Source organism: Dermacentor silvarum, chromosome 4 (assembly GCF_013339745.2).
Source record: "Dermacentor silvarum isolate Dsil-2018 chromosome 4, BIME_Dsil_1.4, whole genome shotgun sequence".
Lineage (NCBI taxonomy): Eukaryota > Metazoa > Arthropoda > Arachnida > Ixodida > Ixodidae > Dermacentor > Dermacentor silvarum.
The window spans coordinates 197064498-197077916 of record NC_051157.2 but is presented as its reverse complement, the minus strand read 5'-3'; the positions used below and the strand labels follow the sequence as shown (position 1 = coordinate 197077916).

Here is a 13419-nt window from a genome sequence, read left to right as displayed (position 1 = left end):
TCAAATAATAAACAATGTTTGACATCATAAAAATAAGCTGTACAGATGATAACGCTTAATAATTAGGTGTACTGGCTCATTCGCTGAGAACAACTTGAGGCTGTTCACCATTAAAACTACTATCATGTTTACTGGCCGATTTTTATTGAATGCATTTTCTAAACTTACTTTAAAGTTTTCAAGATGACATTCTTGCACATTTCAAAAAAATTCCTTACAGACTGCCGAGTACGTTAAGCGTTCAGTGAACGCTGCTAACCTATTTGATTTTCTGTTTGCTTTACGCTCACATGCTTTTATTCCTGCTACATTTCCTGTTCTGTCAGCTGAACTCAAAGTTTTAACTTATGTCAATAACATTTGCATAATGATTGCTTCATGTGTCATGTGTAGCATTTCACGAAATAAGCACTACAACCTGCAATAAGTTTTCTTCAAAGAAACAAATCTGCAGCAGCTTTTATGATATTCAGCCCATAAAGTAACATTATAGTAACAGACTATAGGCTGAACAGGCGTGCATAATCTAAAGAGCTCACGTTTAGTCAGAAATTTGCCTGCGCTATGCAAGTCCCCATAAGGAATGTTGGCTTTTTAGCTAAAACACTCTCATGCAATCTGCACCTGACTTCTATCATTCAACTATGTTTTGTCTTCAGACAACCTTAAAATATTAGTAATGTTAACTTACTATTGCCTCCACCAAAAAGTAATGTGGGAGAAGGTCCATGTGCGTATTGCGGCGGTCTGGGAGCGTCACCGTCAGCAGGATTCTCATTCTTTGCATATCAAGTGATGCAGCACTCATACTTGAAGAGCTTAGAGCCTGGAAGGAATTTAATTATATGCATAAATGGCAGCGCCCCTCTCTGGCCAGAATGTATACAGAGAAATAGACTTGGCATAATGTTGCTTCTAATGCTGATTAAAGATGTTAAGGAACAAACCTGTAGTTCAGAAGCAGCGTTCTCATTTGTGATAGTTGCTCGGGGTGCTGGCGACACAACTAATACAGCACTTTTCCTTGCCCGGTGCTTCCGGACCTTCCTTGCCACTGACAGCCTCCTTATGAACGCACTCTACAAAAAGACAGCATTCAACATGTACAAATGCTCAATCCTTCAAAGAATGCCAATATATATATAGAAGCAAATGTGCCGCCTGTTATTTGTATAGGACAAAGCTGGACAACTTCCTTGACATGATTGAATATTTGGCTTCTGAATTCAGTAGAGTCAAGACCCAGCATACAATGCTTTCAATCGATGGCACACTCATTACCTGTTATAAACATAAGCACTGACTCACATAAACCTGGCTTCTTGTTTTCTGCAGCCGGCTTTCAGGCTTTGGTTCATCCCACATCAGGTGTGGGCACATCTTTACAAGAGCATCTCCAAGGGCCTTGTACATTCAACGACATTGGGCAGTGTTGCTGCTGGTGATTATATCATTCTCACTGCAGATAGTTCAGCAAAAATAATGTTTTGAAGCACTCATTCTATTTTCGCATCAAACAGCAAAGAATTGCTTTTGCATGAAAAGCTGGTGAATGATATAAGGGATGGTTTAGTGTTCTTGAGGAAGGAAAAACTCACTCTAAGAAGAGTGTGATTTCTGTGCGGAGCTGGCGACACAGCTGTTTGTGCTGTCTTTGTGAAAGCACTTTCCCCTCAAGGAGCGGTTGCACACACGGAGAAAATGCAGGCAAGTTCTCAAGAAGCCACTCAAAGAATTCCTGGAATAAGAACAGTACTTCATTGTAAGACACCACTGCACATATATAATAAAAACATTCTCTGGGCTGTGTGGGCTTTACACCAATGTTGAAAAAATCACATCTTTATTCAGAGAGGACACTCATGGAGACACTTTGTGATCCCATAAATATTGTCATCCTTTGAGTACACAAACAGGGGTCATGGGTACAACAGCGATTCAGACCTCATTGCCATTGTATGCGTTGTCTTCAGCAAAACAAAGGCATTTACATGCTTTGCGTATCTGGCTTGAACAAGCACATGCACAACAAAAAAAATGTTGCTGCACCAGGATACAATTGCCTGTACCTCTCCAACAGTGGACCATCACTTCTTTAAAACACAACATCAGAAATCGAGATCTTTACATTAGCAACATTGGCATACGACACAGAAGAAGCTACTTCGCCAATGTTCCTGGTCTCTAAACCACAATGTAGGAAATCAGACGTCAGGATGAATGGCATTCCAACATCTGGCATGCCACGTTGAGCTTCTTTAAGTTTAGGGTGACCTGGTGCTTCCCAAAGATCACTGGACATTTTCGTTTGAAAAAAGTCAGCAACTGATAAGGGAATGTTTTTGAAATACCAGAATTTCTTGGATTTTGGAAGGGCATTTTTGCCTTCAAAACGCATTGTCCAGTGATGATGAGAAGGACCAAAGCGTCTTATCTGTGTGGTCATGTGCAGCAGCATGTGGTGCTTCGGCTTAAATGCATCTGAGCCATAAAGCCTCACAATAAGTTCATTATGACGTGCAATAAGGTGCTCAACATCCCAAAGCACATCAGGAGATAACACAGGAGAAAGTAACAGCTGCGTGATTATGCACAACAACAAAAAACACTCACAGTGTGGCTCTTGCACATTGTTTCTGGGCACAAAATTATCTATTATGAACAAAAAATGCAGCATAAGTACATAAGTAGAACTTGCTGAAGGAAAACTGAAATCAGATTCAAAAGGCCTGGGATAGTCACTTTTGCTCACAAACTTGTGGAAAGAAAATTGGGACAGGGCAGCATTGAGTTGGCTTAAACTGATCCATGAAGCTTCTCTCACAATGAATTTTGCAAAGAGTTGCAGTTCAAACGGAACAACCCCTTCTAGCAGGACATGCATCGGATCATAAAGCAGGTCTGTCAAGATCGAGAAGTGGTTGATTTTGGACAGCACAGACCTAGAATTGATACCACATTGTGCTGAATGCTCAGTGAAGCTTTTTTTTAATCGGATTTTTCAAGTTGCAACAACTGCTTTTCATATTGACACTGGGTACGCAAAGAACACTCTATCTCATAGTGGAAGCGAGAAAATTCAGATGTTGCAACCATACAAGTCCTACATGCGAAGCGGACATTCTTGCTGAAAGATTCCTTGAATCCTGCTATGTTGTGGCATGCCAGGGAGTCTCCAGAGTATGCCAACAGGTACCCAAAAAATGTTTCTTTGCTATGCATTGTTTGAAGGTCACAGCCAGTTTGTAATTTATTCACAGTAGAAAAAAAGTCACTAAGGAGCTTTGCCTTTGCATCCATTGACTTCAAGTCCTTTGAGTTTCCTACAGCCAGTAAAAAATATTACTCAGTTTCGACCTCTCCGATGCCTTAATATTTACAAATGACACATAAAAAACTGCTAGTTTACCTCTAGAGCCTCTTTTCATGCCAATCGGATTGGCCAACTCGATATCGTCACAGTAAAGTAACATCACAATTAAATTTTCATCATGGGAACTGCCAACGGGATGTGTCTGAAATCTCGTGCCATCAGTGAAATCCTTGAGGAGGTCACTGCTTGAGTTGTCCAATTTGGACTTGAAGCAATGGAGAAAATAGGGGTGGTGCAGCAGATTTTCAAGCAGGCTTTTAAGAGGAATAATATAGCCTTTACTCCCACAATCAAGAGTTACCTCTACTGGAGCCACATATATTCCTTCGGAACAATAAAGTGCCTTCCTTGCACTGGAATTATGAAGAGCTGAAACATCAAGCGCAACGCCGGCAGCTGCCAAGATATTTGCAACTCCATGTACTACTGCGTCTACAGCTACTTTCGTACAGCGATGTTGTGACTCCAGTTGCCGAGCCAAGCATGACAGTTTGGCAATCAATTGAGGGCTTGAGGCCTGTGTCTCTGCAGTACTAATGTTTGTCTTAGCCTCAACGGTCGATTGATTAACTGAACTAGTTTTCGCATCCATCACGTATGAGGCACACAATGGCTGGCTACTAGCCTGAGTACTAGACATTTCCATGTCAAGCGTATTTACAGGTATTAATCTGTTATCAACAGCAGATGATGAGCAAGATTTTTCTATGTGATCCTTGTAGTGTTTCACGTGGGCATACCGCATGTGACATATGGTACCTTTTAGTGTGACTTTGTTCATGTGTACATATTTCGTGTGACGTAGAAAGCCATAGAGGTATCTTGTGGGGAATTGGCACGCACTGCAGACATGCTTCCTAACCTGGCTTTTCGTAGGTAGCAGTGGCAGATCATTGGTGCTTCTTGTAGGTGGCAAGGACAGGTCATTGGCGCTTCTCGATGGCAGCAAGGACAGGTCCCTGGTGCTTGTATTAGGCAGCAGTGACAGATCATTTGTGCTTCTTGTAGGCAGAAGGGACAAGTCATTGGCGCGTTGTAAGCTGCTGCTCTCAACTGTTTCACCAGGAGCTGTGGTACATAAGTCTGCATTTGCTGTAAACAACAAAGTAGCTTATTTAAATGCATATGCTGGTTTCAGACTACTTGAACAATATGTAACAATACGTACATGTTAAAAATATGGATAAAGCGCCAGTTTACTGATTAAGAAAAACAAATATAACTAAAGAGCCAGGTACAGCTACATTTAATTAAACGTCAGCAAATTTGATGCATCAAGTATACTTGGCGCATCAAACCATTAGGTTGTTGAGGTAGGCTAACCCTCATGCTTTCTTCAAAATTTATACCTGTCCACTAAGAGCACACTACCCCGCTCCCTTTTATATGGAGTCATATAACATACATCAAGACTGGAAAGTGGTGCATATGTCCAACAACAGCACAGCACTAGGACACAGTAAACAGCAACAAACTGTACAACAAACAAGCATATTGCTCACTTGTTGAACAGCAATCAGAAACTTTGAGGTGAGCCAAAGCAGGAGTTCTAACAAACAAAAATTGAACTAACTTAAACAGTCAGGCATTTCTAAAAGATATATATCATCAGAAAAATATGTTTAAGTTATTTTCAGTTTAACCCATCTGCCATTGCATTCACACAGTAAGAATTAGTCAAGATATTTCCATATCCATACCACAGTTTCCTCCAGAATCTTGTGGTTCAGAAGCTTCAGTAGCATCTGTGCCGCGAACATGCCAGTCCCCAGTCCAAGGAGTGCTGTCTGAAAGAAAATTGACAGTGAGTGATAATACATGTTTATATTTGACAGCTGTCAAACCTTTTGAGCAACCAGGTAGCGAGGAATTTGCCATCTCGTAGTGGCCCCGCACACCATGAGCAACCTGACCTGAAGAAAATTTCAGAATTCATGCTTCATTAAACACCAAACACAGAGCAAAGATTTGGGTATAAATTTCTAGTGAACTAACCATTATGTTCTTCCCAAGAATCACTGTTATTTTCTGTTTTTGCATCATATGTCTCTTGTGTGGTCACTATAGTAAGGCAAGAAAATACCAACATCAGTTACTCGTAAGAGATTGTGAGCATATGGAAACCAAAAATGCGACATACCAGCAGCAACTGTATACGACGTTGCGACAGCCCTTCTGATCGACATTACAGCATTTTTTTAATACTTTGAAGTCACTGTGCACTATACAATTACTTTCTGTAACGATTTTTACTTGTAAAACGCCTGGGGAGAATTTTTGAAGTTTAACATATTTGTTTCCAGTAATTCCGAAAGACAGTGCCACCTTATCTCACATTCTGCTACGAGCGACTGCTCCCCGAGAATCTTGGCAGCGGCACGTTGGTGATATACAGTGTTTTTAATGGGACTCAAATTTTGTCAAGAATTCAGGATGCTTTCAAGAATTTCCAAGCATCGCTGATAAATTCAGGAGCATTGTGGACACTAAGCAGGAATTAAGAATGGAACTAGTAATAAACTGCTCACTTTTTTTCTGTGTTTAGAGCATTTCAACATATATAGTCCCATCACATGCTGTCCCAATGGTTAAATTTCAGCTGTAACTTTTATACTGGTTGCCAGGTGCCTAGTAAGCGTTCTGTTAGGCGTGCCTGTAAGCCAAAACTGAGTGCAAAAAATGCGCCGATGGCATGTCTGCTGCGGCCAGTAAGCTTTCACAGCCGATATTGAACCTTGGATCTAGCTTGCACTAGGACTGCGCTCCAATTATCTCAACAAAACGTGGCCCGCAAATAAACATTATAAAATGTAAATGAAATTGACATTATTAGGCAACTAAGTATTGTCATTCAATGCTTGCTTAATGTGCACTATGAAATCCAAGTTGTCGACGATGCTCAGAGTCGTATTGCACGTTCACTTTTTCATTAAATGCCAGACCCACTGAAATCAGCCTGTAGAAACACTGCTCAGCCCAAAAAGCATGAACGTTGCCTATTATAACAGTTGCTGTAAGACACACAGGAAACAGCTTTTTATGTGTATAAGTATATATTTATTTTGGACAAAATTGGCTTCATATACTCACTGGTATCGATAGTCACCGCTTGGCTGGAGTTTGGCACATTAGAAACATCATTACCAGCTACAGCTGGTTCCACAGACCCTGTCAAACATTAAATTTATCTGCTTATTTCTTCACACAGAAGGGCATGTACAGTTTTCATAGTGAAATCTTTTTGCGCACACAATTGACACGGACACAGTGAAGGGGAGACCGGTACTGTGTCCACCGGCGAAGCTGGCAGCATCGAGAGCCGTCTCCCGACTGGTCCCAGAGGAGGAACGAGCAAGGTGTGTTTCTGAATGTGTAGACGCTATCGCGAAGGCAAAAACATCATGTGTGAGCCCCAACCGGCTCAACCTAGTGGCAAGAGACTTGGCCTCTAGAGGGTTACGTGTTCTTACCGCCGATAAAGAAGGATGTTTTGTTGTCCTACCTGATGGTATGTTTGGTCAAAAAGCTTGTGAAGCTATGGATAAAAATTTCAAGAGAATAGATGTTAAACCTGCTAAAGAAAAACAGCGTGCTATTGAATTACTACGTTCCCTCAGTTTAGAAAGTCTATGTGCCTCAGTCAAAAAAGCTAAAGGCCTGCATCTTGAAGTGTTTTTCTCATGCAAGACGCACAAACCTGGAGAGCCGTTCAGAGCCATTGTAACAGAAAGAAGCACTTGGCAGCAGCAGGTAGCATCGTTTATCCAAAAACAGCTTTCCTCGTTAAGAATCCCAGATCCGTTAGCAATCTGCAATTCTGAGGCAGTTGTACGCTATTTGAGGGAAAACAAAACAAAGGGATGTAACGCCTTCAGCGTAGACGTCCAAGATTTATTTTACTCGATTCCCCACACAGAGTTGTTAAAAAATGTCAAACTATGTATTTGCGAAGATAATGATGAAGTAAAATTCAGAAATGACTGTGGAGTACCCGTGGAAAGCTTTATGGAAGTACTGTTCTTTTATCTTAGCTCTACTTTTGTCGGTTGGAATGAAGCAATATATGTGCAAAAATCTGGTATATGTATAGGCTCCAAGGTAGCCCCACTACTAAGCGACATTTTTCTAGCTCGTGTTGACCAAAGTATTCACAGCGCTTTAGGAAGCTTGGCAAAAAAAATTTTCCGTTTTGTTGATGATTTTTTGGTTATATTTGATGGGAATGAACATGGCTGCAATGTAGATAATGTACTAAAGGTGTTCCATGAATGCGGGCTTGGCCTTAATTTTACCCATGAGATTGCTAAAGAAAACGAACTACAGTATCTAGATGTGTCTCTGCGATTGCTACCCGACCACACATGCTGGATATACAGCCCTAGATCAAAAAAGCCCATATTACAGTACAAATCAGGACATTCGAAGATTGTAAAAAGCGGAATCGCGGTGTCTTGCCTTCGGGGCGCTTTAGAAAAATCTTGTTGCCACCGAATAAAAGAAAGCTTTGCCAATCAGGTAACAAGGCTAGCTTCAGCGGGATTCCCGGAACACATTATAGTCAGAGCGGCCAAAAAAGTAATTAAAATAGTAAAAGGTGTACAACCCACCGATCCTAGGAACAGGGTTAGCACAAACAGAAAGCGCCTTGCGGTTGTACCCTACGTCCATTATTTCTCCCATGGGCTAAAGAATGTAGCCAGCCGGTATGGTGTTGAAGTGGTTTTCAGTGCACCTAACAAGGTGCAAAACTGTGCCAAGCTATTTCAAAAAAGTTTGATAATAAGGTAAAGAAATGCAGCTGCGGTCTTAAAGAAGATAAAAAATTCACAAAATGCAGAATAGGTGTTGTGTACCGGCTTCCGTTGACTTGTGGCCAGATGTACATAGGACAAACCGGTCGGTGAATAAACACCCGTCTAAAAGAACATGAACGTTCTCTAGGTAAAGAAAATCATTCACATTTATCAAACCACTGTAATCTATGTCATTGTGATCCGGTATTTACTGACACTGACATTCTGTTTTCAGATAAAAACAAACTAACACGTGAAATAACAGAAGCGTTCCATATCATGAAGTGTGCTGACAAATGCATAAGTGAAGCATCGGTTGCAATTTCTGACAGAGAATTTACATATTTGAATACTGGGTAATCTTTTTAATCTTTTCTGTTTACACTGACGACTTTACACTGAAACCTTTTTAATCTTTTCTGTTTACACTGACGACTCTTGTTGCACATGCTCAGTGCAGATAGCTGTGGTATATATGTTTTGTATCTTTCCGAAAATAAACAGTTGTGAGTAAGCGCTCGTGTGTCTCCCCTTCACTGTGTCCGTGTCAATTGTGTGCGCAAAAAGATTTCACTATGAATTCGTACCAACTCGCCCAACTATCAGTTCTGCTGCATGTACAGTGCTCACGGATTGAAATGCGACACTGCAAGCGCGTGGCCGCTCATGTATGCAGCGTTGCCTGTGGAAGCAAGATCTTGCATTGCGGTATACCGCTACACTGTACGTTGGCGCTGCGGAAAACCACAGTCCCGCTCATTGGCAACCGGAAGCAGTAAGCCTACGCTCAAATCACGCTCACCCTCATGGTATATACCACAATGCAACGTGTTACTTCCAGGGGTTGCGCTGCATGTACCGGCGGCCACAAGCTCGGAATGTCGCATTTCAATCTGTGAGCACTACATGCAAGGCAATTAGAATATAATGCAGAAGTGTGGTTAGTACGCTGGTATTGGATTTTACAGGTATTCATAAGCACAATTACTTTGTCAACAAAGCTTTTGTTAACATGTTTTGTAAGCGTCCAAGTGATTACGATAGCATGCCCATGGTAATATACAATGTCGCGGTCATGAATTTACCTACCATCTGCAAAAAGTTATTGTACTGCAATACAAATAAACCAATATAATAAAAGGGCGACGTTCTGCGATTTTGCAAAATGACGTGCATCCGTACAACTCAACTAAAAAGAATTCTGTAGGAACTTCACTGGAGTTAAGGCATTTGGAAGCATGGTGCCACTTGCTCATCTCCATTGTGCACTACTGACCATCGCTTGACTACAACTGACCATCACTTGAGCTTTGCTTAATCAGTACTGACCATTGGTTCAATACGCCACACGGAAAATGTCGGGGTTCGAACACTATATGCATCAGAGGTCGAGAGTTCGATACCCTGCATGCTTGGAAGGTTTGGGGTACCAGTTTTTATCTGCTTCGGAGGTCAAGGGTTCGACAGCCTGCGTACTTGGAAGGTTGAGGGTTCGAGCCCCGACATGCTTTGTAGGTTGTGTGCATGAGTCGTTATTCACTATATACCACTATACAGGGTGTTTTTTTAGCTTCACCAAACTTTTTAAATTCGAAAAATATAAATCTTGGTGACGTTATGTTTACCATTCGAGTGTACGGATTGGCGGCCTCTAGATACAGAGCAATTTCCGCACTTACGTGCGTAATTAGCGAAGTTACGATAATTAACTTTCTAATTATCAACAATAGGTGGCTACAGCAAATGAGTACTTTGGGGCCCGTCCTCGACACTACCTATCCCAACGATGAAATTTGGAATAGCGGAGTTCATGTGAGAGCTACGCGAACAATTAGTTCCCCTTGGCAGGCTCCTTGAAACCGAAACTGGCCCCGAAAAGAGCGTCTGTGTCGTCGATGTCGCCGCCCCCCAGCCTTTCGTCACGTCTCCGAAGTCAGCGCCGGTCCGGCCGCGCGAGCAGGTTGCGTAATCTCTTTGCTGTCTGCGGCGTTGGCCTGGCGCTTCAATGCCCGCGGGCCGCCAAATTTACTTCGTCATTCCGTCGGGCGCCACGTTGCGCTGTAGCGCCAACCCCGCTCCTTGGGCTTTTAGATACTGCAGGCACAACGTCATATCAGTCTGTAGCGTCGACTGCGAACGCCGCAGACAGCAAAGAGCTAACGCAAGCTGCTCGCGGGGCCGGACCAGCGCTGACTTCGGAGACGTGACGAAAAGCTGGGGGGCGGCGACATCGACGACACAGACGCTCTTTTCGCGGCCAGTTTCGGTTTCAAAGAGCCTGCCAAGGGGAAATAATTGTTCGCGTAGCTCCCACATGAACTCCGCTATTCCAAATTTGATCATTGGGATAGGTAGTGTCGAGGACGGGCCCCAAATTACTCATTTGCTGTAGCCACCTATTGTTCATAATTAGAAAGTTACTTATCGTAACTTCGCTAATTACGCACGTAAGTGCGGAAATTGCTCTGTATCTAGAGGCCGCCAATCCGTACACTCGAATGGTAAACATAACGTGACCAAAATGTCACAGTTTCGCCCTAAGGGCGAAGCAATGAATGCGATAGCAACACAGCAATGTCATACGAAGTAAGGTGAGCGGCTTTGGTAGCAACAACACGCAGAACTGTTGTCGACGCCATCGGCGTTTTGCCCGCGTTCGCTCAAAATGCGTGCGGCGTTGGTGACTGTTGCCGGAGCCTCTGATATAAATAGGCACTGCGTGCCGCAGCTAAACGTCGCCTCCCTTCCCTCCCCCTCCCCCACGGCCTCTCGCTCGTTGGAAGAAGGCGCGTTTGCTCTACATACATGGTGATTGTGAAGGAGAATAGAGACGCCTACTTCTGCAGCCCTTAAGCGAGCACGGCGCAGAACGCGCGTTTGTTCTCCGCCGTGCGTTCACTCCCCGTGAAAGACGCGCCCCTCGCGCCCTTTCACTCGCACATGCAGCGTTCGGCGCGCGGCGACGATTTCTTCTCCAAATGACGTCATACGGAACCTCACGGCGACGGCGACGCCGACGGCAGAAATCTGCTTTTGAGTGTCCATATAATTGCTATCGCAATAATATTTATATTTTTCTAATTTTAAAAATTTGGTGCAGCTAAAAAAACACCCTGTATGTATCCTATGTATTTCCTATGAAGCTCTGTGTATTCCTATGGGAAAGGCGTTAAGTTACGGACATATTTGTTGGGGAAGTAGCCGAACAATGCTCACGCATTAAAAGCGAACGCCACAGGCAGCGATCGGCAACACCGCGTGCAAGCCACTTGAGAGTAAAATCAAGTAAAGGCACGTTCATGTTAGCGGTAAATATCCCTTAACGGCAAACCGGCCTCCAGTGCCGTAGAACGTCTGCCGCGCGAGAGGTGTCCAATTGTAGACGGAAATTCGGCCGGGGCCCCGGCCGCCGCCCGACCGACGGGCCAATCGACGACCGCGACTCTGCGCGCCCCCGCCACCGGCAACGCAAACATCGGCTGCAGCTTCTGTTCCACGCAAATCCCCGCAAAATAATTGCCACTACGTAAAGTGATGCATACATTGTACACGTTACGAAAAAGTTGTCGCAGTTTCACCTGAAAGGTGAAGCATCAATTGCGATAGCAAATTTGAAGAGAGCTATACGGAGTAATGATAGCAGCTTAATCAGCTGTATAAACTTGGACATGCAGCAGCACCGGCAACACGCAGAACTGTTGTCGACGCCGTCGGCGTTTTGCCCGCGTTCGCACAAAATGCGTGCGGCGTTGGTGACTGTTGCCAGAGCCTCTGATATAAATAGGCGCTTGGTGCCGCAGCTAAACGTTGCCTCCCTTCCCTCCCCCTCTCCCACACGGCCTTTCTTGCGTCGGAAGAAGGCACGTTTGCTCTACATATTGGGTGATTGTAGAGGAGGAAAGAGACGCCTACTTCTGCAGCCCTTAAGAGAGCACAGATCAGAACGCGCGTTTGTTCTCCGCCGTGCGTTCACTCCCCGTGAAAGCGCGCGTCCCTCGTTCCCTTTCACTCGCACATACAGCGTTCGGCGGCGCGCGGCGACTATTTCATCTCCATTGACGTCATACGGAACCTCACGGCGACGGCGACAGCGACGGCGACGCCGACGGCAGAAATCTGCTTTGGAGTGTCCATATAATTGCTATCGCAATAAAACGATATCTACTGTCAAACGTTAAACACGAACGAGAGCTCCGATACCTGTCCAGCTCAGCTGCACTGCACGGCTTACCGACGGGAGACGACGGGCGCGGCTGTGCTTGCATCGCTACCGACGGCGCCGCTAATATTAGCGTATTTTCTGCATTGTCTATAATTATTGCGAAGAGCGACAGCAACGGTATGAAATATTGCGGCTTGTGAGCGTCGGTGATTCATTCCGAAGCGCCATCAGCTTTAGCTTTGAGGTGAACCGGAAAAGGCCTAGCGACGATATCGGCGCCGCCGAGCGATGAGCAGCGGTATATAGGCTGCCGTCGTTGCCAGAACGACCACTCCTCGGTCACTGATTGATCACTTCGCTGTACGGCTGCCGCACAAATGGGTCCCGGTCACATCCTATGGTCACATCCTCTCTACGGCAAGTAAATCTCGCCGTTCGCGAGGAAAACCGCCATCGAACGGCGGCCCGCGAACGCGCAGCGGGCTGCCGTGCCGGTAACGTGAACGAGCCTTAAAACTTTTTTTTAGCATAACACGGATGCGTTTCCGCGCAAATCGCTGCTTACCCCTTTGCTTTCTCTTTTTCACGTTCTTCCCCTCTAATGAAAGAAAAGCTGCAGCCTAGTTATATGCCGAATACAGACAAACCAGCACAATGCAAGAACACTTACCAAGCTCGTCTAATTTTCCATGCGATCCGGGGCAGTGATCACAGTAGTCACAGCGAATGTTCGCCGACCTCAGAACACTGTAGCGCTCACAGTCACAAAATGACTCCTTGCAGCGACCGCGCGCTATCCCAAATAAGTCCCGGTTCGTCTCTGCCATTGTCCCCCACAAAATTGGCGCGAAAACAGCAACGAAACACACATGCACAGCTCACAACGTCATGTTTGCATCTACGTCCCGTCATGCAATGCTGGAACTATATAAGGAAACGCGGAGAGATGGCATAAGAACATGGCCGCTGCTTCTGCAGTGAAGTACAGTAACTGAAGCACGATTCGGACATTCAGATCCGGCTGCACATATTGAAACAAAAACGGGTTCGTTCAGGGTAAAGCAAAAACACAAATTTATGGACATAGTGCG

General features: G+C 44.4%; 1 long non-coding RNA gene across 1 annotated transcript; it reads right to left on the bottom strand.

Moving 5' to 3' along the window:
• Window positions 1-4241: 4241 nt before the first annotated feature.
• On the bottom strand, window positions 4242-13118 carry LOC125944896 (uncharacterized). Its single transcript, XR_007466588.1, has 3 exons — window positions 12999-13118; window positions 5074-5160; window positions 4242-4465 (listed from the first exon to the last, which is right to left on the bottom strand). It is a non-coding gene; the product is annotated as an uncharacterized LOC125944896 (long non-coding RNA).
• Window positions 13119-13419: the final 301 nt, after the last annotated feature.